This window comes from Ochlerotatus camptorhynchus, unplaced genomic scaffold, assembly GCF_037179485.1.
Source record: "Ochlerotatus camptorhynchus isolate MF236.1 unplaced genomic scaffold, CSIRO-AGI_Acam_v1.1 ptg000066l, whole genome shotgun sequence".
In the NCBI taxonomy this organism is placed as follows: Eukaryota; Metazoa; Arthropoda; class Insecta; order Diptera; family Culicidae; genus Ochlerotatus; species Ochlerotatus camptorhynchus.
Genome location: NW_027040556.1, coordinates 1,585,359 through 1,612,852, shown reverse-complemented (window position 1 = coordinate 1,612,852; position 27,494 = coordinate 1,585,359). Strand labels below are relative to the sequence as shown.

General features: G+C 42.0%; 1 protein-coding gene across 1 annotated transcript in view; it reads left to right on the top strand.

Moving 5' to 3' along the window:
* Positions 1 to 6,663: 6,663 nt before the first annotated feature.
* The window catches only part of dsx (doublesex), a 499,608-nt gene continuing 478,777 nt past the window's right edge, over positions 6,664 to 27,494 (top strand). The window contains exon 1 of the mRNA XM_065216665.1: positions 6,664 to 8,195. The gene's annotated coding sequence lies outside the window, so the exon portion shown is untranslated. The remainder of the gene's footprint in view (positions 8,196 to 27,494) is intronic.

Sequence of the window (27,494 nt, the reverse complement as noted above, 5' to 3'; positions counted from 1 at the left end):
TAATCCAAAGAAATTCTGATGAGATTTCCAAGGGAATTCCATGGAGCATTCCAAAACCACTCCTATCAGAAGTTCATGGAAACTGAAGGTGGACTTCCATGAGAATTATGAAGCATATTTTTAAGGAGGTAACGAGGTAATGATGCTAGAATTGTTAGAAATTCAAGGTTGCAGAGCTAATTTCGAGAGTTTTTCATATGTTTATAATTTCTAGAGTGTTTTGAACAAAATTATGTGGGTATTACCATATAGAGTCAGAGTTCGAAGATTGTTTTCTTAAACTATTTTCTAGACAATCTTAAACAAATCCAACTGAAATCCTGTGAAAGGTTCCAAGATAAATCTGACTTGGAAAATAATTAAGATTCTGAGACTTCAGATAAGTTTTTACTTTAAAATGTTTTGATCCTATATGAATGTCCCAGAGCTAACAGAAATATTCTGGACTTTTAAACATGGCTAATTTAAAATAAATCAAATATGTTAGGGCTTTTGCACTTTAATAATTTCGAGAATACTGAACTTAAACAAATCTTAAGAAAATACTAGATCGCATCAGAAGTATTTGGAGTCACATCGAAAATGTTCAAATCACTTCGGAAAGTTCTGAATCACTTTTTAAAAAATTGAAATTTATTCTAAAAGAACAATTCTAAAAGCCAGTGCTGGGAAAATATGAAAAAAAAATCAAATCTCACCAATGCCAAGATCACGCTTGATTTTCCTAGACAGGAAGCTGCAAGCTGTGATATCGTAGCTCGGAATATCAAGCTAACAAAACTCGCCAGCTGCAAATCTCACCAAGCTGCGATGAGATTGAGTTTCATGATTGTTGATTTACACCCGAACGCAGCCAAAACTTCCATAGCGGCTGGCAGCAGTCACTTCGTGTCTGCCATCGGTGAAGAGTAAAAAGAGATAGCAAGCTATGCTTTCTCTTTCTAAGAAAACGATGTGCAACGGAATCATTTTTCTGTCGAGTCAACTCTCAACTTGATTTTTGCACGTTAAGAATAGTCTCGCAATATCAAAGGAGCTTGTAAAATCAATATCAAGCATGATATTTTGTTCCAATATGACGCGTGATATTGTGAGCGCATGAGAGCGGAAAAATATCATTTGATTGATGATTTTTTCAACACTGCTAAAAGCACTGATTCGCTTCAGGAAAGTTCTAATTGAGTTTGTAAAGAACTGACTTACTATTGAACCTTTTTTGAATCACTTCGGAAAGTGCTGAATCACATGATGGTTCGAGACCTCTGTAAGGGGGGGCTCCCATACAAATGAAACAGAAATTTCTGCAAAACTCGAGAACTAATCAAGCAACTGGAACCAAATTTGTCATGTGGAGGTATGAGGAGATGGTCATAGGGGGTAGCCCCTTAGATATGGGGGGGGGGGGGTAGGGGGCTACGTACAATATAGCAAGCTTTTTTTTTATCGTTTAAAATATAATTTGGCTGTGATACTTGTTTCGGAGAAAGCATCCGTTTCGGTTCGCGTAACGGTTAGTAGTGAATTTTATTTCTCTAGCTTAAACTATCGAAACTTAAACTCTACACATTTCAAGTAGTCTGAGAGAGGTACCTTGTCTGGTTTACAAAACATCATGAACCAATACAATCGCTATCGTACAAGGAAGTACATAGACGAGTGTAGCCGAAAAGGAAGGGAAAACAATTGAAGTTGACTTTTCATTCAACGCTATGCGGAAAGAAAACATGTGGTTACAACTAAATCAAACGTTAACACTCTAGTGCAACATGTGCGCAAGTCGCTTGTTGTTATTTTACATATCTGTTTTGTCAATTGGCTTAAGTGTGTCAATTTGGTGGGCTACAACAAAAGTCTTTGTTATCTTTGAGAAATTCGGCACTATTGCATGTTATGGAAATTTGGGTGCGGAAAATCTAACAGCTCTGAAACTTAGCGAATTTGAGATGCATTGAAATATTATGCTACAATCGGCGCATAAACTCAAGCTAATATTGAATATCGAGCAGGGTCGGGCACACTCAGCTAGTGACTTATAAAAGAACCAGATCACTGCAGAAATGTTCGGAATTAGGGGGAGGAGGGGCATAGTGAACAGATGGGGCATAGTGAGCATCCCGCAGTTTGGCTCTGGATCTCCAGCTGCATGAAACAAATCAACTGGTAGTAGATTCAATATCATTACGATATTGATCCTACGACGAACCAATTTGTTCCGAACGGCTGAAAGTCCAAGCTGATGCACGGGATGCTCACTATGCCCCTCTTACCCTTACTACAAGAAATATTGAATCACTTCAGAAAAGTTCTAAATTACATCAGAAAGTGCTGAAGTACTTTTGAAAAATTCGGAGTCCCTCCCGAGCAGGAACAAATATCTCGATACCTTAAATTGGTTGAATGAGCCTGACGTTAGAGGTAAAATACCACAACATAATACCAAACAAAAAAATGTTCCCTCAATACCATTCCAATTCCAAATTTTGCAATCGCAATACCAAAACAATACCACACAGGTATTCTTTTAGTATCCAAATATCAATTTTTGTTATTAACAAAGTATGTTGCATGCAATTTTTTGGTATTATTATTTGATATTTTACCTCTCTTATGTCATGATGATCAACATCAAATTTTGGTATCAGGTCAGAATTAGGTATTCATTAGTTATTTTCTCCTGCTTGGGTTCGGAATGCACTAAATCATTTCAAAAATGATAGTATTCCTTTCGGAAAGTACTGAATCACATCAGAAATATTCGGAAACACGTCATCACTTAAAAAAAGAACCTAAATGACTTTTAAAAAGGACTAAATCACTTCAGCAATGTTCGGAATCACTTCGAGAAATATTGAATCACTTCAGAAAAGTTCTAAATTACTTTAAAAAAATGCTGAATTTCTTAAGAACAATTTGAAATCCCTTCGAAAGTGATTTCAAACTGTTCAAACGTGATTCAGTTCTTTCCGAAGAGATTCAGTACTTGCGGAAGTGATTACAAACTATCTGGAATTCAGTACTTTCCGGAATGATTCCAAACTTTCCTGAATTGATTCAGTAATTTCCGAAGTAATTCCGATAATTTCTGAACTGATTCAGTGCAATTCTAAGTGATTAAATTATTTTCGAAGTGATTCCGTTCTTGCGGAAATGATTAAAAACTTTCTGGAATTATTCAGTACTTTCCAAAGTGAATTCGAAATTTCCTGAAGTGATATAAAGAGATTCATTTCTTTCCAAAGTGATTCAGTGCTTGCGGTGGTCATTTAAAACTTTCCTAGAGTGATTCAAAATTTGTCTGAAATGATTCAGTACTTTATGGTGTGATTCCGAATTTTTGAAGTGATTCAGTACTTTCTGAAATGATTCAGTGCTTTGTAAAATGTTTCATTATTTTCCGATGTAATTCCGAAAATTTCTGAACTGATTCAGTGCATTCCTAATTGGTTCAATTATTTTCGATGCGTTCCGTTCTTGCGGAAATGATTACAAACTTTTTGGGAGGATTCACTACTTTCCGAAGTAAATCCGAAATTTTCTGAAGTGATTCAATACTCTCCAAAGAGATTCAGGAAGTCATTTAAAACTTTCTCAGTGTGATTCAAAATTTGTCTGAAATGATGTGATTTAGAATTTTTGATGTGATTCAGTACTTTCTTAAATAATTCAATACTTTATAAAATGTTTCATTACTTTCCGAAATGATTGCGCATTTTTCTGAAATTTGAATTATTAATTTTTTGAAATGATTCAGTGCATCCTTAAGTGATTCAATTCTTTTAGAAGTAATTCAGTTCTTCCGAAGTGATTGTTAACTTTTCTGACGTAATCCAGTAATCTCGGAAGTGATTCATTACTTTCTGAAATGATTCAGTTCTTTCTGAAGTGATTGTAAACTTTTCTGAATTGATTCACTACGTTCAGTAGTGATTCCGAAGATTTCTTAAGTGATAAAGATTGGTCCACTTAGAATCCGGACACATAAAACCAAATGTTTCTCGGGATGGATTTGACGTAAGAAAAATGTAGTTTAGTCAAAATGAAGGTAATTTATTGTATTTTCATAAAACAAAATGCAAAATTACTTTGACAGCGTTCGGATGAGCTCACAGAATTCCCACCAAAATCTGACAAAACACTGGACTGGTTAACCTCAGTGGCCATTTTTTGTCGTACATCGAGGCATCTGTGCAGCGTCCTGAGTCCAATACTTTTCGATTCGGCGGAATTACGCGCAGTTGGGTGGATTGATATCATTGCCGAAGAAATCCACCTTATTGACGTGGTACCACTGTTGCACCTCCCGGCTGTAGTGCCAGCTTGCCAAATCTAGCCAGAACTTCACTGGACCTTAATGAAAGTTAGTATAAATTCTTCAGCTTCGAGTACATCGTTTTGTTGATGATGAGAAGCTTGGTTTTGAGTCCGCAGCTGCAAATTCCTTGCCAGATCATCAGTTTCCAGGCAAATTTAACGGCGAAAAAACTTGAATTTGCTAGGGACATCACCCCGTGCTGTGGGCAGATATAAATTTTGCCGGGAAACAACCTGAAATCCGTCGTCCATTAGAAGGCATCCTCTGTACTTCGTCAGAATACAGTCGTATAAGTTCCGGGCGCGTGTTATGGCCACTAGATTCTGCCTCATCGTCCTGTTCAGTTGCTTGGAAGCACGGAATAAAAGGTAACCTCCGGACGGTACTACCAACAATCAATACGAAACTAACAATTTTAAATTGGCTCACTACTTGACTAGCCCCTTGGTCCCAAGCAAACGATTAACGTACCCCATTCTAGTCGAAATTCTAGTACTACGCAATGTTTGTTTTGATTCGCTATGAAAGTTTGACAGATAAAATATTGGTTTTTCTTATGTTTCGAGGGGTGAATCGATTAGCTTGGGACCGAAGAGAGTACCAGAGCTGAGCCAAAAAGTTGAGCACGTTATTTCGGGACCTTCTAGTCTTAGAGTTACCTCTATGGTACTACGGCTGGCACCGTATATTTTGGTGACATCTCGATCCAAGAGTCCTGGGTTTCTCTTAATCGACCTGAACACCTTCCAGTGCAGCTGTTGATTTAAAGATCCAGCACGCCGTTTGCTTTGAACATTCACGGTCACGGAACTGACCACTAGAGGCGCTGCCATAGAATAAATCAAGTGTACGGATTCTAAGTGGACCAGACTTTACAAGTGAGTCCAAACATTTCTGAAGTGATTCAGTACTTTCAGTAGTGATTTTGAACTTTTCATAAGTTATTCAGTGCTTTCTGAAACGATTCAGAGTACTCAAAAGAATCTATTTTTTGGACCACCTTAACATGGAAATGGTCACCGTTATGACAAAAAATACGGGTCTAATATTGTGCAATAAGGAACAAAACTAACAATTTTTACGAAATTCTGAGAACCACTATATCGTTTTGCTATGGAATGGCTGTAATTCAAAATAATTATGTGTTATCTATAACAAGTCAGTGTACACTCGGCTTTCGACAAAAGCAGGCCACTCTAGATGGGTGCCACGCGATCGTCTGTTTTCTCGGCAGCAACCATTGTTTGGTCCTCCTCATTGTTCTTCATCAGCAGTTCTTTCGGTCGATGCGTCGTCGACTTTGGAACGCAACCGTTTCGTGATGAGTGTGTGAGTGCTGACCACGTTTTGCGTCCATTGCTGCAATGGAAGCGCTCTGCCCCCGTTGGCGATACTGCCATACAATGAAACCACTGAAGGCGGCTTCAGTTCTGATGGAGGAGGATTTTTGGATAGCGAAAGATAAAGTGTTTATTGTGTTGTACCTTTTGACTATAGTTCTAAGATGTATTGTATAGTGAACAAGAATCCTCGGCTCTGTAAAGTAAATTCGTTTGAGCCTTATCAAATAAATTAATAAACAACAATCTCTAACAAGTCGCAAATACAGTTATACAATATTATAGTTTGAATTGATGTTAAAATGTGACAGCCATCATAGTAAAGGCTCCTTCACACTGGTGCAATTTATTAACGTCGGCTGTGGTAGCGTGTTTGCCGCCGCAGCATAATTCGCGCAAGTTCCCACACCTGAGCGGCTGTTTCGCCGCTGTTCAAATACGAATGAAAATTGATTTAAATTTGGAACAATACAGCGTTTAAGAAAATACGGGATAGAGCGCTACTTCGTCGTAATTGTTCATTTCCGATCTATCGAGGAAGAGAGGTAAAGCGTGGGTTGTGCTTAGCTAGGGCGGAAATCAGATCAAAAACCCTAGTACTGTAAATTTGAACGAAACATTACGATCCTTAAAATTATCCCGCTTTTGGTACGGTTCCGAGACGCGAAGACAATTGTGTGATAAAAGCATGTTCCCGTTGTTCACGTTACTCTCGTATGGTAGCCCTATATTTGTTTTTCGATACGAAAGCCCCCAAACCAAACGGAGCAACATTGTTGTGCCGTGCCTGTACCTACAACAACAGCCTATTACATACCTACTACCAACGAAGGAGGTGCACTCGTTCACATCGTCGTGCTGCAGCCAGCAACGTGTATAGAGCAAGCGAGCGAGCGCGTTCCTCTCACGATACCCCACCGTCGTCGATCGTGCCACCCCAAACCAACCGTCAACCTCCCCTGCCTACCCTGGCCCGGTCAGCCTACATTGCTCAGTCAATGCAGGGTTCACTCGCTTCGCGGTGTGCAGTTTTTCTTTAAATATCACTCCGCTGATTACCGCGTTTGCCTCGGGTCGGTTCGAAATCGTCGCAGTACCGTAGCGTTGAGTGTGAATGCGTTTTTGACTCGCCTTGGCCGTTTCGTCCGTCGTCGAAGTGCATCGGAACTTTGGCATTCGCGAAGGACCACCGCCGCACCGTATGGCCAATGTCCACCAGGTTGTGTTCTTTTGACTATTTCTTTATTTTGGTTGACTGCCGGGAAGATTAATCGGATTTTTGAGTTTCGAGCGAGCTTGCTGCTTATCAGTTTTGAAAAAAAGCGAAGTCGCACTTATCAACTGCGTCGTCGACGACGACGTCCCTGGGTGCTAGTCTGTGCAACGGTTTTGACCTATAGAAGATGATTTATTTCGGGATTCGACGGCTGCTTGATTCGTGTTACAACACTGCAAGTAAACATGATTGCAATCGGTTGCATTTGTGCCCGTACGCACTGAGGTGGTGATAGTTTATGTAAGTGATAAATAGGGAGAAATTGCTGCATCCCACTTGGTTGTGCGAATGTTCCGCAAATGGAGTGATGTTGAGAAAACTTGTTGCATTCCCAAAGCAGAAAACAACAACAACAACAACAGCAGCAGCAATGTGCCGGAGTGTGTGTGTTTGAATTCGCTGGCAGATGGAAGCACAAAGTGTTTGAATTTGATCTAATAAAAGTGACAATGTACTGAGCGTGTTGTTTTGCATCGAATGTAAGGCGCAATGTTACTGGCTGCAATGCAATCGTGTGTGCACTCGGACCGAAAGTAGGTTTTAATACTGACCTTCTGTGTACTTGCATCGAGCGTCTCCGCCGCCGCCGCCGCCGCCGCCACCACCACCACAGCACCACCGCCGTCGAGTTCGTCGAGTTGATTGACAGCACATGAAAGCACGCTGCACGTTCGCGTTTGTTTGGTGCTCTTTTTTTTTTAACTTCAAAGTGTCAAGTTTTGATTGTGTGATCAATAAGGGCCTGCAGAAGGGTTTTAAACGAAGGAAGTGCATCCAAACAACAAAGTAGTTGAAAGCCGGATGATGGTCAGGAGGAACCTACCTTCGAAGCAAGTACGAAAAAGGCAAAAGCGAGAAATGTGTTCCTAGTGGGTAGTGCAGGCAGTGCATAATAACAGCGCAACGTAAGGTATCGGAAAGCCAATTTTCAAGTATCAAACGAGTAAACGACGGGCGAGCGAACGAGCGAGTGAATACGTCCAGAGAGTCGGGGGGTTGACGGTAGCAGAGGACACATCAGCCAGGGGGGGTGGCAGGCAGTATGCAATGCAACTTTGTACGGAGAGAAACGCGCTCGAGTTGAATCGAGCACTGAAAGGCTTTTTTTATCGATTTTATTTTTGCTAAGGTTATGGGATTTAAAAGTGAGAAATAGTGATAAACGTACTACAAGCCTTGCTGCTACTGTCGTTCAATGTTTTAATCAGCAGATTTCATCGTTCTTACCTTTTTGTAGCACAACGGGTAACCTCATAGGATATTAAATGTGAGTATGGATTTATCATAAATTTTGCCATTTTTTTTTTCAGTTAAAGCCTCCTTAATAAAGCTAAATAATAATGATAATTTTTTTCAGGATTGCTCACGATTCTGTGTCGATAAATATGTTACAAATAGATTCAAAATACAAACACAACATAATGCGAAACATTCAGTGGGAAAACCTTTATTACACGTATAAAGAGGGAGAGAGAGAAGGATTAGTAATTTCCATTTAATTCCACTACCTTATTTGCTTATCCTTGACAGATACGGGTATTTCGTCTACAACGCAGTCGAGTATTAGTACAAGAAACTGAAGAAGTCTGCACATTGCAGACGAAATACGTTGCCGTTGGATTTGATATTAAATAAGGGTTTTATGTGATGTGAGATGGATTGTACTCATGTGCAGAGAAAAATTTCACCTAGAAAAGAAGGTGATACTTAAACATAAGTTTTGCTAATATTAATATGTAAGTTCCTATAGAAAATGATCTAATAAGAGATGTAACTTTGGTGCATTAAATTTGAGGCTTGTTATTGAAAAGATTAAAAATCCAACATATAAACATATTATTAAAGGCCCTCCTATCAAAAGTTTATCATTTGTAATTTCTGGTATTTATTATTAACTATTCTTGTTTATGCTTATAATACCTTCTTAAAACACATAACAAACTAGTATAGTATTTTAAAGATTAGTTTTGGGTAAGGTTCGATAAAGTTTAGAATCGATTTACACTCATTTCTATTAACAAGCTTATTATATAACTAATTGACATTGACATTGACAGGATCGTTGTTTGGCAGACGAGCATTAATATTGACATTGACATGAATAGAAGTAAATTCGGTAATCTTCCCAGCAGCCCTAACGAATGGAATCAACGTTTGAATTTTGTCCACAAAATATTAAACGTCTGCTCGAATCATCAAAGGCCGCTCAGCCGATTAACGCAACATCAATACACAAGACGAAGTCCAATCTATAACTCAGTTCATTATTACAAAGCGACAATACTGGTGTATTTATATTCGCGCGTCGTCAAATACAACCGGTTTTTCGGGTGTAAAATACCGTATTTAATCAGTTACTTCTACTGAAATCGGACGCTTGTGTAGTGGCTACACGTGATATGTGTTAATCACTTCATTGGTATCATATTACCGCAGTTGGAACGATATCTAACTTTGATAAAAGACTCACGTCGGCTGTCAGCACAAGCTTTGTGTTGAACTAGCAAAAAACCCGTCCGTTTACTCGGCTTCGGCTATGGCCGGAGCCAGTCAGCCCCCCCCCCGGAGAGGGGGGTGGCACTGGTGATCCCCTAGATTTTTCCCCAGGAGCTCCGCTACCAAACTGGTTACTGAGCTCAGATGAAATAGGATATGAAATTGTGCTCGTTATGCAAGTTCGACAAGAAAACGGATCGCAGGAACAGAATCACAACTGACCAATGACGCCCCTTCCGAGCCCATTCGTCATCGGAGCATCGGTTGAACAAGTCATTGGACTACAGGAAGCAAAAAAAGTTAGCGCATCGAAAGAGAATCGAGGCACCAGGTATTTACTGCGCACGAATTAATCAACGGGACTCCAGTTGAAGTGTTTACTCATCCTAGTTTAAACTCAATCCAAGGCATAGTCTACGAACCTGATTCTATCCACGATGATGAGAAAGACATCATGAACTACCTTAAGTCCCAAGGAGTTATCAACGTTCGTCGTATCCGCAAACGGGTTAACGGTAAACTCCAAAATACACCACTGCTGGTGCTGACGCTGAAAGGTGCTGTTCTTCCGAAAGTTGTCCGTTTTGGTCGTACATATTACCCATCACCACTTATTTGTTACAACTGCGGCATCTATGGTCATCCTAAAAAGGTCTGTAAACAGCTTTCGATTTGCTTACGTTGCTCTCAGCAAATTCATGTAGTCGAAGGGGAACAGTGCCAAAACCCTGCGTTTTGTCTGCACTGCAAGGCTAATCATCCAATCACCTCTCGCGACTGTCCCATGTATCAGCAGGAAGTTAAGATTTTGAAACACAAAACAGATAACAGAGTATCATTCGGTGAAGCTCGTCGTGTGTTCCGAGAATCCTCGAAGGACTCGTACGCCAGCGTCCTTCAACAACGTCTAGCTCAAGTCGAATTAGAAAAGGACACCATTATCCACAAACTGAAAATGGAACTCGACACGCTAAAAGCTGAACTAGAGCTTCTGAAAGAAGCTGCGCAAAAGAACGACCCACAGGTAAACGATAAACAAGAAATGACTGCACAAAAAGGCACAACACAATGTTGTAACGGCAAAAAAAATCATCATATCACACCTGATGGCTCCCATCACGCAAACCAGGCCAATTCGGCATCAGGATACAAAAATAGTAACGAAAAAGAACCAACATGTACCACTACAAATAGCAGCCAAAATAACAACAGGAAATCTCGAAAAGACAAACTATCTATATCGCCACCCAAGGAATATAGAAACACCAGAAGCTCTAGCTCCCTACGAGCAATGGAGCCACGAAATAGGAGCCGTAGTGACAAACGCATGAACACATCACTCGCTAACGAAGGGAATCCGAAGGGTAAACGACGCCATCTGCTCCCTGACGATAGTGGTAAATAACCCACCTGAACAAGCTTATAGACTCCTATCTCTCATCAAAGATTACTATGGCCACAAATGATTTTAACCCTGCTATGGACACGGACTACGACATGGAAAATCTACGAAAATCTCCAATAGTAATGCATACCAACCACTGCACCGACACGGACAACGAAATTGGTATTCTCGTAAACAACACATTACCCATAAACGATATCTCTTCGATGTCAACCAATAAGCAGCTTGGGGGAGGGGAATGTGTAGTACCCCCCTCACTTGCTAGGATGGAAGCGAGTCTAGATAGGGAGGCAGTCCGGGACGTCTTTCTCCTACCCGTGGATTGCCAAACTACTAGCTCGGCTGCTCTCAACGAAACCGGAGAAACAACGCCCCAGCTTCAGCCAACAACCAATGGAACTAAACTACACATTGAAGCAACAAGAAGGCATAGTGCACCACGGCCGCTTCCTGCAGCTGCCTTCAACGATTCCGAATCATACGATCGTTATTATAAAATGCGGATTCAACCTTCTAGCAGCAGACAAATCGATAAAGCATCAAATGTATTTCCTGTTCTTTCGCCAAGTGCGAGGTCTCCCACGTCGACCCTGACCAGGGATGTTCCGGCTCGATCCGAAGAGCCTCTGGCGGCAGTTGACGTGGGCTACTCATCCCCCCACACACCTCTAGTACCTTACGATCAGTCATACCCCATCGTTCTCTCCAACAATCTAGGAATCTACGGCAAAACCGACGCACCAACTCACCACGAACGATCAAATACACAAAACGACGACAGTAGCAGCAGCTCCCCCACCGACGAGCGCAGCATGAAGATGCTGTTCTTTCAATGGAATATCCGCGGTTTGTGGTGTAATCATTCAGAACTACGACATCTTGTACTCCAGAACCCTCTTATTGCTATTGGTTTGCAAGAGATGATGTGCAAAAATGCAAACAGAGCCCTCCAAAAGCAATATACTTGGAATCTTGCTAATAGACATTATAATCAAGGCGCTGGTGCAGCAGGGCTCGGAATCCTAAACGGAGTTCCCCATCACGTTATTAACACAAGCTCTCAAATTCCTGTGTGCGCTGCCCGTCTGCATAGTCCTTTCAACATTACTATAGTGTCTATCTACATTCCACCGAACAGCGCTGACGCAGACATCATTAACACTCTCGATGACATTACAACCAACATGGAACCACCCTATATCATTGGCGGTGATTTCAACGCTGCTCACGAGGCCTGGGGCAGCCCCAAGTCAACACGCAGAGGTCTAAGACTACTAAGCTGGTTCGTCGATAATCAACTAGTGGTCATCAACAACGGAGAACCCACATTTATAAGCTCTTCCCATGGCAATGCATCTTGGATAGATCTAACGGTGGTTTCAAGAAATCTCGCGAGCAAATTGAATTGGTCGATCGCAAATGATACACATGGCAGCGACCACTTTCCTATCAAAGTATACTCCCAAGACCGAGCCTCCGAAACAGGACACCGCAGGCGCTGGCTATACAAGAACGCCGATTGGGCCCGATTCGAGAATACCATTATTGATTCCTTGAAATCAGACACAGACCTCTCAATTGACCAGATAAGTGATGTTATCATTGAAGGCGCTGAAGCTTCTATACCAAAAACATCTAGCCGACCCTCCAGGAAAGCAGAAATCTGGTGGACTGACGAAGTAAAAGTTGCAGTCAAGGCACGTCGGAAAGCACTACGTAACCTGAAGCGAACCTCAGCAACAGATCCCAATATGGAAGAAACCCGGAAAAAATTTCAACAAGCTCGCATTGCTGCCAGGAAAGTGGTTGCAGAAGCTAAACTTAAATCATGGAATGCTTTCTGCCAAAGTTTCAACCCACATACGTCAGCCGACATCCTTTGGAACAACTTCAATAAACTATGTGGCAAAAGGAAAACAGGACAAAGAGGCTTGGTGATAGACAATAAACACGAACAGGATCCTGCAGTCATCGCTAAACAATTCGCAAATTACTTCCAGGAAGCATCAACAACAACAACTCCTGATTTGGATGGTACACCAAACGACGAGGACACGGACTCAGGTTTAGAGACCGAGGAAGATGTCGCTATGAACGCAGACTTCACAATTCAAGAACTTCTACGAGCCATCGACTCGGCTAAAGGGTACTCTACTGGCAGCGACAACGTTGGATATCCAATGATTCGCCATCTCCCTATCACTGGCAAATTGACGATGTTACGATGTTTCAACCGTATCTGGGCCGAGGGTAAGTTCCCACAACGCTGGAGAGAAGGTGTAGTAATACCCATACCAAAACCTGGCACTTCACAAAGCTCTGTCGAAAACTACCGTCCCATCACGCTCCTGAGCTGTATTGGTAAGATATACGAACGCATGGTGAACCATCGGTTAATATCATTCCTTGAAGACAATAATATCCCACATCCCAACCAGTATGCCTTTCGAGCTGGTCGAGGAACGTCAACATACTTTGCCGAGCTAAGAGAAATCTTAGAAAAGGCCAAACGCTCAAAAACCCACCTGGAATTCGCACTACTGGACATTCGGAAGGCATATGATCAAACTTGGCGCCCACATATATTAAATCAACTTAATCAACTCAATGTTGGGCGCCGTGTTAAAATGTGTATCATTGAATTCCTTAAAAATCGACGATTTTGTGTCAGCTACGGTGGTTCATATTCATCAGAGAAAACTCAAGACAATGGCGTCCCTCGAGGCTCGGTACTAGCAGTAACGTTATTTTTACTAGCCATGAATACAGTATTTAAAGTTGTGCCTAAGAAGATCCGCATTCTAGTGTACGCTGACGACATTGCTCTGGTTGCATCGTCAAAACAACTACCAACGGTACGTCGACATCTTTCGAATGCTGTTGACGCGGTGAATACATGGGCAAAATCTGTAAATTTTTCTCTATCGGCCTCCAAATCATGCCTTCTACACGTCTGCCAAAGATCCAGACACAGATGGGCTAACTCGAGATCAGCGATAGTTATTGATGGTGAAAACATACCAGAGGTCAATGTTGCTCGCTTCCTGGGAGTTAACAAGAAAGGCCAGTTTACCATTCATGGCGCAAAAACAAAAGAAATCCTTCGCAATCGAATAAACTTCATCAAGGCTTTGGCACCAAAGGCAAGCAGGTCCTCCCTATGGAAAATTACAAACGCTGTGTGTATGTCAAAGCTAACATACGGTATTGAATTATTTGGAACAGAACTTACCAGTCTACTGCAGCCTATTTTCAATCAGTTGATGAGAGTCTCATCAGGAGCTTTTCGATCCTCCCCCATCCTTAGCTTGTCCGTTGAAGCTGGCGAACTCCCACTAGATTTACGACTAGCCGAATTGTTCATACGCAAATATTGTCGATTAGCAGAAAAAAAGCAACCACGAATACCCACACTTCCGTAGAGCTGCAAACACTATTCTCTTTAATATTTGCGGAGAAAACATCCCAACTATAGCCAAACTTCAACGCGTTGGTTGCCGTCCCTGGAATCTTCCTCGTACCAAGGGCGTACGTAGGGCCTTCAAAAAGGGACAGAACACGAATAACGCCAGGATCATCACTCGAGAGCGCCTCAGCACTAAATATTGCGAGTACACCAAAATTTATACGGATGGATCAAACACCTATAACGAAGTTGGCATTGGAGTCATCGGACCCGGCATTCTTGTCGAAAGAAGCCTTCAATCTCAATGCAGCATCTATACTGCAGAATCTGCAGCCATCTTAGCCGCTGCGCATTACGCTCCTAGGACACCCACAGTAATCTTGTCAGACTCTGCCAGTTCCGTCGCTGCCCTCGATAGCGGCGAACTTCATCATCCGTTTTTACAAGCATTCGAAAAAGTAGCTGCAAAAAAAGACATTGTGGTTTGCTGGCTGCCTGGTCACTCAGGAATTCCAGGAAACGAAAAAGCAGACCAAGCAGCAGAACGAGGACGGACTGCTAGAACGTTTTCCCGATCAGTTCCTGTATCTAATGTTTCGCAATGGATCCAAGGACTTTTCCGTCGAAGGTTTTCAGAACAATGGATCACTCAACGGACTACCTTCCTTCAGAAATGTAAGCCATCGGTTGAAAAATGGACGGACAGGGACGACCGACGAGAGCAACGAATTTTAACCCGGCTTCGCATAGGACATACATGGCTGACGAAGAAACATCTATTCGATAGAATCAGTTCCCCCAATTGCGAAGTATGTAACTCTGAACTCTCCGTTGAGCATATACTGCTTGATTGTATAAAATTTGATCATATCAGGGAAGAAATAGGATTAAGTAACAACCTTCATATTATTCTAAGCAACACGAAAGAAAACGAGACAAAATTACTGAAATTCATAAGAAAATGTAAACTGTTCAATGCATTATAAAAATTATAAACTAAAGTTTTAATCAGAGGCGAATGAACCTTCAGGTTTAAAACCTCTATAATAAAAAAAAAAAAAAATCTCTGCCTGACGTATGCCAGACGAACCTGAATAATGGGATATACCTACTGTTGTGCCCTGAACCGTCTCACCTTCAATAGCAGTTGATTTTCAGGGGTCCAACACAGAAGCATGCAGCACCAGGAACGATCATTTGTCCGTCAATCAGCCGAAAGGAAATTAACGGCGAGTGTGTGCACTTGTCCTTCCGAATCTCCCTTGAACGTTGGAATTCTTCGCTTGATTCCAGAAAACTCACTCACGTAATCACAATATCAAAACGCATGATTTATTATAAACACAAACTAACGGACACTACATTTATTAATCGACTTAACTAACTAGACTACACAAAGGAATACAAATATGCGGTTTACCGCGACCGTATGACCGTAACCAGTGGTCCGTCCGATGACCTGTTCGTAACTGCCGATCGGTTTTAATTTAGAGCAATGCAACAGATCCAGAGAAGCTGATCTGTTGCGAGAGACGTGACGTCACGGATCCCGATGGTCGATGGTCTGGCAAGCCAGGTCGACACTCTCGTCGGTCGTGATCGTCCGCTCTTCTACTCCGTTTAGATCACATTGGATCTTTCTACTACCTAACCCTAGCCTTAAAGAAATACATGAGAACAATAAGTGTGCTTGTCGATCGATATCGTCTATCCTCATGGTGTGGTACATAAGGGTCCAGAACAATAGCCCAGACGTAAACAACTCCGCCGGCGGTTGCACAGACAGACTATTGTGGTGGCTAGCTGCGGATAGTGATGACCAGGGTTGTAGCTGAGTGGGGATCTCGCTACCGAACACCTACTCTCTTAGTGCCCATTAGACTGATGCAAAATCCAACACTGAGGAGCGATAATGTTAAACCCTTTGTCGTCTGCCAATTCGTACCATTCCTCAACTGGTATGTTCTCAAATCTCCTCATACTCTGAGCAATCGTATCCCACCAAGTAAAAGCAGGTCTACCTCTCTTTTTGTGTGGTAATCCATACTTCGCAGCCAGCTTGAGCAAATGATTTTCAGGTATTCTTATAATGTGTCCCCAATACCTTAACTGAAGAATCCGGATCCACTTTGTTATCGATCTGGGACCATCCTTTGAAGACGAGTTATCCTTCACCTGACACAGTGATTTAATTTGACCGTAGATTTGCTTTTGATACCTCCTTAAAGATTTCCTAGACCGCTTCGGAAGAACCGTGGCTTGCGAGCCATACACCATCGTCGGAGCTATTACGGTTTCATATAGTAATGAACCCAACTTCTCTGATGGCTTTCTTTCCTTAAGAAAGTCGAAGATAACTTTCGTGGCAACAATAGCGTCTCTAGATCGTTTTCTTGTCGTCAGCTTCCTATTTAAGCGTTCTGTGATTGGAACTCCCAAATAATGTATGCATGATGTTGTTTTTAAAATGCGATCTCCAATTTTTAGCTCCTTTGGTGCTTCTCCAGTAGGCGTCCTTACCATGACATTTAGTTTCATTAATCTTAAGGTTTACCTCGCCTGGATAGTATTCTAGCACTGGCAACAATTTATCTAACTCCTCTAATGACCTAGCGATAATTAAAATATCGTCCGCATATACAAGGATAATTGGGACCATTGATTTAGTTTTAACCTTCCGTCCAATTCATCCTCAACGGTCAAAAGAACTTTCTCCATAATCAAATCAAATATGTAGGGAGGGAGTGGACAACCCTGTTTCACTCCTCTAGACCTCATTTGAGGCGCAGTTTTTGCCCATTCCACAGCACCTGTTGCTCCTCTGCATTGATGCAATTAATCACTCTATTTGCAATCCCTTCGGAGGCACCTTTTGTAAGCAATACGTCTGGCAGAGCAGAAAGACCAATGTTATCGAAAGCCTTCTCAATATCCAAAGCCATCACTATCAGGTCATCACCTGCATTCCACTTTTCCTCTAGAATACGCCGAGCAGGGTTGCCAAAAGGAAAGCTGTGTTTTTGTTCAAAAAAATCTTTTCATCTTAGTTTTTGTCCAGAAAATCTGTGATGATATCTGTGTTGATAATTTATTAATTGAATCCTTAAAAAATGTCATTTGAAAAGTGATTGAGCAATTTTTCTGACATAGACAAAAAATAGATAAATATATATGTATCATAAATTGGCAAAAAAGAATACCTCTGACAGTTCTCATTCTCCTTTTTCATTCCGCAAAAAAAGCATGCATAGATATAAAAGTTTGTGATGATAAAATTACACTGAAGTGAAAATAATGTGTTGTTATTAAACATCTCAAGTTTGATTTATTAAATATTTGATCATATTTTAAAAAATCTGTGAAATCTGTTAAAATCATAGAAATCTGTAATCTGTGAATACAGAATCTTGGTTTTAAAACTCTGAAAGTTATACTGCCGGTAACCCTGACGCCGAGCTGTAAATATATGATCCATTGTTGATCGCTCGTTAAGGAAACCTGCTTGGTGTGATTCTATACACTGATAAAACTGCAAAGATTTTACTTATGTGATTTCACACATAACATTTATAAAACGATCCACACATAAATTTAAAAAGAAAACACATGAACTGCATGTGTTTTACATATGCAATCTTTAAAACACCGCCAATGAGATCGACCCAAATTTAGTTCAGTTTGAGTCAACAATGAGTAAATTTGTCTCATGATTTCCTGTGGAAAACCTGAAATATCTGCCGGAAAATGAGGTAAATTGATGGATTTTTTTTCTCAATCTAGAAGCAGTATTGATTGGTTGGTGTATGTGTGATGTAAACAATTTGATTCGTATTATTTGCTGTTTTGTCTGTACAGGGTGAAAGATTATTCCTGTCAGTGTTTTTTTTTTAAGCAATTGTAGTATAAAATGAGTTAATCACATACATGTCTGCTTATTTTTCTTTTAGAGTGTGTTCAAATGTCAACACAGCCTGCAAGCAGGGTGGTCAGACCTCGGTAGTCCTACCGACTTTCGGGATCCCTACCGATTCACAGACGAAGGGTTAAAAACTACCGATTTTTCACTTTTCCTACCGAGAATCACAGATTTTTTGTAATCTTGAAAAATTTTCAATATCAATGTTTTGTTTTCCGTGTAGTCAGAACTAGCATTAGAATTATAAATATTGATTTCGACAAGTTTAAAGCAGAATAACTGAAGGACAGTGTATTTTTCTGGAGCAGAGTCCCCCCCCCCCCCCCCCGCTCACAAAGGTTTCAAGTATCGGGAAAACCTTCTTAAGACGGCCTACCGATAACTACCGATAAACGTTTTGAGAAGCTACCGATAGTGAAAAAAAAATATCTGGCCACCCTGCCTGCAAGTTTTTTTTTAATTTTCATGCGTTTGATACTCGTGATAATCATGGATGCGAAAAGGGAACTCGTGATAAGCCTGTTTTTGAAGCATCATAGACCGTGTTCTATTTTGAAGACGCTGAAACTACTCGGAATAAACAAAAGATTCATCTTTCGCACCATCAAGCGGTACAAGAAAACCGGTTCGTGGAAAATCCCTCCCAGATCAGGCCGAAATCGCAGTGTCAGGACTCTGGAAGTTATCAAACGAGTGAAAAAGCGAATTCGGTGGAATCCTTGTAAGTCTGAAAAATGATCGGGAATATGCTGCATATCTTGCTATTCTGGCAAACTGGCTATTCAAAGGTTCCAGAATGTTTCCAGGGGGATGGTTTGGAGATGTTTCTCCAAAACATTGAAAGTTCCATTGCTGATCATTGAACCTGGTGTTAAAATCAACAGTAAATATTACATCAATAATTTTTGAAGAACCACTTGCTTCCCTTCATCCAAAAACATTATAAGAATGCACCATACTGCTTCCAACAAGACTCTGCACCGTCCCAGCAGGCAAAAGTTACACAGGCTTGGTGTGAGGCCAATTTCCCGGATTTCATTTCGTCGAAAGAGTGCTCGTAATTAAAGGAAAGGGAGAAAGATTTGAATTGGACTTAGTTAAGACAAATGTTATAGATACACGAAACAAGAAATACACTGAAAATTAAATTTTGCATCATCTTCTAATTTTTATGACCATATACTTTACTGACAGGAATTACCTTTCACCCTGTACTAATCAGTGTTTTTTCAACGTTTTTCATAATTGTTAATACACCTGAACGGTTCATCGAGCACTTTCTTCATCGCTGTACCGCATCCCGCTGGAGTATCCCACCTGCAGAATATTTCGTCAATTTATCGTCTCATCGAAAATCTACGTGGAAAAATGGAGACCGTATGTTTCTCTTGCGCTAGAGCTCTCGGCAAAACTGATGAAATCATGTGTAATGGATTTTGCAACGCATCGTTCCACCTGAAATGCATTCATCAAACCTCAGCTACTCGTGATAACATTGCGGCATGTTCTTTCCGTTGCCAACAACATTCGGTACCGACACCCACCACGGTACAATCTGGAGCGACTGAAGCTGCCCGAAGTCGCAACTGAGTACGTGCAATGCCTCGACGCAGCGTTGCCGGATGAGGGAGAGCTCACCGAAGCCTCTCTTGAGGACTGCTGGAGCATCGTGAAAGCAGCCATTACCAGCGCTGCTGAAGGCGCGCCGTTGGGTTCGTGGAGCGGAATCGACGGAACAATTGGTTCGACGAAGAGTGTCAGACGGTTTTGGACGAAAAGAACGCAGCGCGGGCGGCGGAACCCGTCATAATGTGGAGCGATATAAACAGAAGCGAAGACAGCAAACCCATCTTTTCCGGGATAAGAAGCGCCGCCTGGAAGAGCTGGAGTGCGAAGAAATGGAGCAGCTGTATCGTTCTCAAGAAACATGAAAGTTCTACAAGAAACTCAACGCATCCCGCCAAGGCTTTGTGCCGCGAGCCGAAATGTGTCGGTAAAGGAAGGGGGTATCTTAACGGGCGAACGTGAGGTGATTGAAAGGTGGAAGCAGCACTACGATGAACATCTGAACGGCGCAGAGGCGGAGGACCAAGGCGGCAGGAGGAATGGCTTCGTCGGTACAGCCGTTGAGGGGGACATGCCAGCTCCCACGCTAGGTGAAATTAAGGATGCTATCCGACAGCTTAAGAACAACAAAGCAGCTGGGAAAGATGGTTTCGGAGCGGAACTTATCAAAATGGACCCGGATAAGTTGTCCACTTGTTTGCACCAACTGATAGTCAGGATCTGAGATACAGAACTGGGAGAACCAGTTTTTAAAAAGGCGACAAACTAGAATGTGAGAACTATCGAGCGATCGCTATTCTTAACACGGCCTACAAAGTGCTTTCCCAGATCATCTTCCACCGTTTATCGCCGCTAGCAAGCAGATTTGTGGGAAGTTATTAAGCCGGTTTTGTGGACGGGCGATCGACAACGGACCAAATCTTTACGTTGCGGCAGATCCTCCAAAAGTGTCGTGAATATCAAGTCCCTAAGCAGGGGGCGACCCCGGCGTAGTGGTTAACATCCATACCTCTCACGCCAAAGTCACGAGTTCAAATCTCACCCCCGGACAAGTCACGAATGACCCAAGAGTGTTAAAGTGACTATAATGAAAAAAAATAATAATAATAAAAGTCCCTAAGCACCACCTATTCATCGATTTCAAGGCCGCTTATGATACTATTGACCGTAAAGAGCTATGGAAGATTATGGACGATAACGGTTTTCCCGAGAAGCTGACCAGACTGATCAGGGCTACGATGGATAGTGTACAGTACTGCGTGAAGATATTGGGTGCGTTATCGGACTCGTTTGAAACTCGCAAAAGACTTCGATAAGGCGAAAGTCTTTCCTGCCTCCTGTTCAACATTGCGCTAGAAGGTGTTATGAAACGTGTGGGCTTTAACATGCGGGGCACGATCTTCAATAAGTCCAACCAGTTTATCTGCTTCGCTGACGACGTGGACATTGTCGGAAGAACGTTTCCAGCCGTGGTGGAGGAGTACACCAGGCTGAAACGTGGAAGGTGAATACGTCGAAGACAAAGTATCTGTTAGCTGGAGGAACCGAGCGGGATAGGGCTCACATAGCTCACAGAAGCGTGACAATAGACGGAGATGAGTTCGAGGTGGTGGATGAATTTGTGTACCTCGGATCATTGGTGACGTCGGATAACAACTGCAGCAGAGAAATTCGTCGGCGTATTATTGCCGGAAGTCTTGCTTACTACAGACTCCACAAGACCCTGAGGTCGGGTAAACTTCACCTCCGTACTAAAAGTACCATGTACAAGACGCTGATAAGACCGGTAGTTCTCTACGGGGACGAGACGTGGACGATGCTTGAGGAGGACCTGCAAGCACTGGGTGTTTTCGAACGATGAGTGCTTAGGACCATCTTTGGCGGGGTAACCCTGTATCCAGAAAGTTGCGAAAGCTGCCGGACAACAATCCCGCAAACATGGTGTTTGCCTCGAATCCGGCCGGTACAAGACGGAGAGGAGTACAGCGAGCAAGGTGGAGCAGGATCTTGGAAGTGTGGGACGGCCAAGAAATTGGAGACAAGCAGCCACGGACCGAGTGAATTGGCGTAACATTGTGATGCAGGTGCAATCCTGAGGGATGTCGGACCAGGATAAGTAAAAAAATGTTCTCAACTATTCTGGATGTGCAAGGCTAGCACCAAAATGATAACGAACGCATCCTTTCGACAAGCAATTGCGTCTACGAATTCTGTGATGCAAGTTTTAGTTTTAGTTTAGTACAAAACAAAGCATCAAATCGGCCTGTTTTTCGCTTCGGAGCATCATCACAATAATTCTCTGGGCAGCCTACAAATCGGTGAGCCTCGAACAGACGAACTACGTTTTTTCCTTAAACGAAACTACATCCTCACAGGTCCGAAACACTACCACAGCAATATCTCCCGGCTCTACCGATAGGCAAAACCAAACACTTAATTATCAGAATGTACGCCGGCTACGCACCAAAACTAACGAAGTGTTCCTAGCACTATCTCAATGTGACTACGATGTAGTAGTTTTTACCTAAATCTGGCTCGGTCCCGATATCGCGAATACGGAATTATCGCACAACTACACGGTCTATCGCTGTGATCGCAACGCCGCAACAAGCCTATTCCAACGTGGTGGAGGTGGTTTGATCCGAATCAAGCTAGCCACTTTTGAGCTATTCATCTGTACAGTGTACCTCCCACCCAATTGCGACAATGCATTGTATGAACAGCACTGGGCATACGTTCAAAGGCTGTTGGAACAAGCCGGTAATCGTGATATGGTTGTTGTTGTTGGTGACTATAAACTGCCTTATTTGCACTGGGATTCCGATGATGCATTGCGATGCTTGCTACCGACAAATGCTTTATCTGAACAGGAGTTTACTGTAGTTGATTCGTTCATTGCCAATGGTCTGTATCAGATGAATCACTATGCCAATGTGAATGGAAGGATCCTGGATTTGGTTTTCACTAGTGAGCCCCTGTCATCGCTACTTCGTGTTGATCAACATCATAACCCGCTAGTGCTGGTGATTGAAACTGCAAGTGAATGAGATATTGTCCGTGTAGCGAATCCATTCGACTTTGACTTCAATCGATGTGACTTTGCTATTTTGAATTCACTGATTAGCAATGTCTGCTGGGAGAACCTTCTAGTTGATTGCAGTATTGATGGAGCCGTTTTGATCTTCTACAACAAGCTGTATGGGTTCATCAGTGAAGTTGTGCCGTTGAAGCAGTGGCTCGACGTCCACAGAAAAAGGCAACCTTGGTGGAACAATGAGCTCCAAAGGCTCCGTAATCGCCTACGCAGGGCAAGGAAACGTTACTTTCGGTCGAGAAATGAACAGCACAATATAGCTCTATGCATGCACAATACTTGCGCTGCTATATCCATCGCAGTGAAGCAAGTCTGAAACAGGACCCGAAACTGTTTTGGGCTTATGTGAAAAGTCGGAAGCGGACTAGTGGTCGTCCGCAATATTTTCGTTACCAGGGAGAAACAGCTAACCTGTTCTCGTCGTTCTTTTGAAGTGTGCAAAGTTTACAACTTCTCTCAAACTTCGCATTAAACATGAGTCCATGGAAACTTCGAAGGGAGCAGGTCCTGATCGTTTACCTCCAATCTTTATTAAACAATGTGCGGAGCCAGTTGCCTTACCTGCAAGTATGTTTTTCAATAGATCGTTAGCGGAGGGCATTTTTCCTAGTGAATGGAAGACTGCAGCTATCACTCCCATTCATAAAACTGGTAGTGTTAACGATATTGCAAAATTACCGTGCAATTTCCATTTTGAGTTGCTTTCCACACATTTTGGAAAGTCTTATCCATGATTCGCTGTACCGTAACGTACATCATGTGATATCAGAGAGTCAAGACGGATTCGTAAGGAAGCGGTCCACAACAACCAACATGATGTGCTACGTCAATTCGGTCTTGAATAGTCTGGAAAAGCGTCAACAAGTCGATGCAGTATGTGTTGACTTCTCCAAAGCATTCGACAAAGTTCCACACGTATTGGCTGTGGAAAAACTCAAACGTATGGGATTCCCGGAGTGGCTTACTCGGTCGATTCAATCATACTTATCTGACAAAAGCAGCCTTGGTGGATCCTGCTCTGATATGTTCTCTATTACTTCCGGGGTGCCTCAAAGGAGTCACTTAGGACCACTACTTTTCGTACTGTTTGTGAACGATCTTTGCGTACTCATCAAATCACCGAATTCGCTGTTCGCTGATGACCTGAGATTCTTTCGTATAATCACCTCTATGGTGGATTGCTGTGCTCTCCAATTGGACATCGACTCTCTTCTTGAATGGTGCTCGCTCATTGAACGAAATGGAAGTGAACATTCGGACAACTGCAATTTTCGAGCACAAGATGTTTTCTTCAAATGTTAACCGAGTGTCATCAATCAAGGATCTGGGTGTAATTCTAGACAGCCAGCTAACATTTACCAATCACATAGCAGCAACAACCGTCAAAGCCTACGCGATACTTGGATTTATCAAACGCAACACGCAACAGTTCGAGGATGTCTATTGCCTTAAATCATTATATTGTTCTGGTATGGGCACCTTATAATGTCACGCTTTGCTTTCGCATTGAATAGATTCACCGAAACTTTGTTAGATACGCTCTACGACTGTTACGCTGGAATAACCCGGTTGTTCTTCCCCCATACGAGAACCGCTGTGTTTTGATTGACCTTTGCACATTGGCGGATAGGAGGATACTTCTGCAACGGCTGTTCATATTTGACAACAATATTGATTGTGCTGAACTTCTTGGCAAACTTAATTTCAATGCTCCGGTTAGACAGACGCGCCAGCTTCCTTGGCAGGAATTTTATACGGCAGCCGGAAGGGGAAAGGTGGCAGACATTTTCAAGCATAAGAAACTGTTGAAGTTCGCTAATAAGTATCTGGTTTGGCAGGCTAACTGTACCTGTGGCTTGAAAAGCGTCAGTTTCATTGCAACCGGGACTATCAACCAGGAAGTTTACGTGCACGAGTGTCTGAAAAAACGTCTGCTGTCTTTCCTGAAGCAACACGATTGTTCCGTGCTGTTTTGGCCGGATTTGACACCCTGCCGTTACTGAAAAAAGGCCATGGACTGGTATGCCGCCAGCAACCTGCAGGTGGTGCCCAAAGACAAGAACCCTCCCAACACGGCAGAGCTCCACCCAATCGAAACATATTGGGCCATCGTCAAGCGGAACCTTAAGAACCCCCCAAAAAATGTTGGAAGCGTGAAGCAGTTTATGGCAAACTGACGTTCTGCGGCGAACAAAGTGGACGAGGTGGCTGTACAGAATCTGATGGTTAAACAGGAGGAACTTAAAAAAGAAAAATTATTTGACTTTTTGACGTAGGACTACTTCTTTTATTTCTATACTGGGGGTCACATAAAAATCATACATGTAACGAAAAATTCCAAAAACAGACGCAACGATAGACAGACCATTCTACTTTTTAATAATAAAAATAATCAATTCATACGCATTCTTGTTCGACCAAATTCTGATCGTAACACTAATTTTTGCTTGGTGGAGATAAACCAAGTTATACAGAAAGGTATGCTGTGAGGTACCATACCAGGTTGCTTAGTTGAAGATCAAGTCTGGATCAAATATTTTGAGGACTTTTCGGAAATCTATGACCACTAGAAGATCTTTGGATTAATTTCTGAGCAACCAATTATCTTGAGAGGGATATGGTCTGGGAGATATGGTTCAAATTTTTGGGCAGTTGGAGATCTTCAGAATGATATCTGATCAAACTTAAGTCTAAAACAAATATCCTGAGGAGTTTTTGGAGATCTATGATAACCTGGAGATCTTTGGAATACTTTCTGAGCAACCAAATATCTTGAGAGGATATCTGGGAGATATGATTTGAATCGTTGTGTAGTTGAAGAACTTCAGAATGAAGTCTGGAAAAAATATTGTAAGAAATTTTTGGAGATTTCTGATCATCGAAACAATTTCTGAACAACCTACTATTTGCGAGATCATCTGAGAGATGTTATTTGAATTTTTGGGCAGATGAAGATCTTCAAAATGATACATGATCAAACTGCAGTCTTGAAAAAATACCCTAAGGAGTTTTTGGATACGTACGATCACTTGGAAGTCCTTGGAATCATTTCTGAGCAACCTGGTATTTGAGAGAATAACTGTGAGATATGATTTGAATTGTTGGGTAGTTGAAGATCTTCAGAATTATACCTGATCAAAATGAAGTCAGTGAAGCGATTGACAGTTTTCAACAAAAAAGTTGTTCCACTATGTATACTCAATCTATATCCGATGTTTGGTCGAAATTGAGCTATTTTTTGACTGGTATCTGAACAGTTCTGTTCTATTTCCCATGCATTTTCCAATACAAACTTTAGAGCTCTCCAGCAAATCCAGATCTTAACCAAATTCGATCAAATTTTGCATAGCCGTGGGAGCAGATCATGTAACTCAAATGGGAATCACTTCACCGTGAGTGACAAGTTGTCACTTTAGCGTGAAGTGACCTCGGTAATAAGGGCCGTTATGCCTTTTTCTGATGTCACATATAGGCCCTTATTACCGATGTCACTCGTAATAAGGGCCAACATAAACCCAGTGCAATTAATTTTCATGATATATCTGTCTTTCATAAGTGGCAAAGGAAACAAAAATGGCTTGATTATCCGGGTGATACGCTTAAAACAAAACCTATTTTTTACATAATGTCATTGTTGAGACTTTCAACTCTGAGATTCGTCGAGCTTCTGTAGCGGCCTCCGTTAAGGAGCGATTCAAATATGACTTTTACTCTTGAGGCGGGTGGGGTGGGGGTTCTAGAATTTAAAGTGTTATAGGGGGTGGGGGAGAGGTGTTTAAAAATTTAAAAACTTTTGGATGCCGTATTTGGATCGCCCCTAAATCCCCTTTGATCAAATAATCGTACCGTCGACGATCTATTGATGATCTGCTCTGCGGAAATACAGTCAAAAGACGTTTCGCGGTGACCAGTTATCAATTTACAAGCTATGCCATCAACTCTTGTATGCACAATATATTGGTTTAGGTCATTCGTTCGGACTGAGCCTTTAAGAGCGCCAAGTTTGACTTCGGGACTTTCCCAATTCCTGAAGAACATGTTCATTAAGCGTTACGTAAACTCAAACATTCTGTTTGTTTGTGACCGCTTACAAAACTGATCACTGACCCGATTTAGAACCGTTTGAGCACTGTGGAGCGATTGTGCATTGGTCTAGTGTGGGTGCATGTTAATCGTCACTAATCTCTATGGGGATATTTTTGTTAAATCATTCCACCGTTCCGATCAAGCTATGCCATCAACTGCGTTTGTTGCAAACAAACTTTCAAACAATTTTTCTTTGCTGCTTACCATTACCGATCACCCGTTATTAAAGGGTGATACGGTCAAAATTTGGTCAAGGGAAAACGCGTGTAAATCGGTAAAATCGTTTATTTAAAAAATCAAATTAAATTTCTTTTTCAAGTTCAATTAGTATAAAATTCAGGAAAAATATTCAGTTAGGCTTCCGCTTTTCCAAATCCGAATTGCCGGGCCTTACGCTTGACCCCTGCCATCAGATTTTGTACAGCCACCTTGTCCACCTTCTTCGCCGCAGAAAGCCAGTTTGCCTTGAACTGCTGCTCGCCCTTAGCAGTTTTTTTGGTCTTCTTTAGGTTCCGCTTGACAATAGCCCAGTATTTCTCAATTGGGCGGAGCTCTGGCGTGTTGGGAGGGTTCTTGTCCTTGGGAACCACCTGCACG